At 44.0% G+C, this 753-nt stretch overlaps 1 pseudogene; it reads right to left on the reverse strand.

Moving 5' to 3' along the window:
- Positions 1-753, reverse strand: part of LOC101984942 — a 15,199-nt pseudogene that overhangs the window by 9,205 nt on the left and 5,241 nt on the right.

The following is a 753-nucleotide window of genomic DNA, read 5'->3' on the forward strand; positions in this document are numbered from 1 at the left end:
TAAGAGTGTACCACCACAGTTGATTTTTAATTTATATTTCTTGATTTAGAAAAACCATATTATCCATCAGAAAATTAAGACTTTAAATCACATATGAAGAAAAAACCTAGTTCTATCTAGCACATCTTCCCAAAGCATAATGACTAAACACTCACTTTGACCTGCATGTCCTCGGAGCTCTCTGGGGACATGTACAAAGAAAGCAGAACTGGAAGAGTGTTTGTGACCCCAACAACCCTGGCATGCTCTGGCGTGTGTCTTCCCAGCTGTCCTAAGGCCCAGGCGGCAGCAGCCTTAATGTAATCTTCTGGTTCTTCTGAGAGGCAGATTGATAACTGGGGTACACCCTGCCAGGGACCCAAAGAGCGAGTGTTATACGTAAATCTAGAGCGGACATCAAAAGAAGGCATATTGACCTTCATCCCTTTCTCCCGAATGACTCAAGGAATAGGCACATCATAATGCCTGCTGCAATTTAAGCCAACGAACTGGCTAGAACCAAACTGTATTAATTATCTGTAACAAGCTAACTTAACTATCCTTGTATCTCTAATAGCTTTTACTTCACAAATGCTACTGTGATCAACTAAAACTATTGAGGATCAGAAAACCTCAAGGGCAATGGGTTTTTGATCCTACTGCACGTGCTGGCTTTGGAGGGGGCCTGGGCGGTTTGGATGCTCAACTTACTAAACCTGGATGGAGGTGGGCGGTCCTTGGACTTCCCACAGGTCAGGGAACCCTGATGGCTCT

Source organism: Microtus ochrogaster, unplaced genomic scaffold (genome assembly GCF_000317375.1).
Source record: "Microtus ochrogaster isolate Prairie Vole_2 unplaced genomic scaffold, MicOch1.0 UNK189, whole genome shotgun sequence".
Lineage (NCBI taxonomy): Eukaryota > Metazoa > Chordata > Mammalia > Rodentia > Cricetidae > Microtus > Microtus ochrogaster.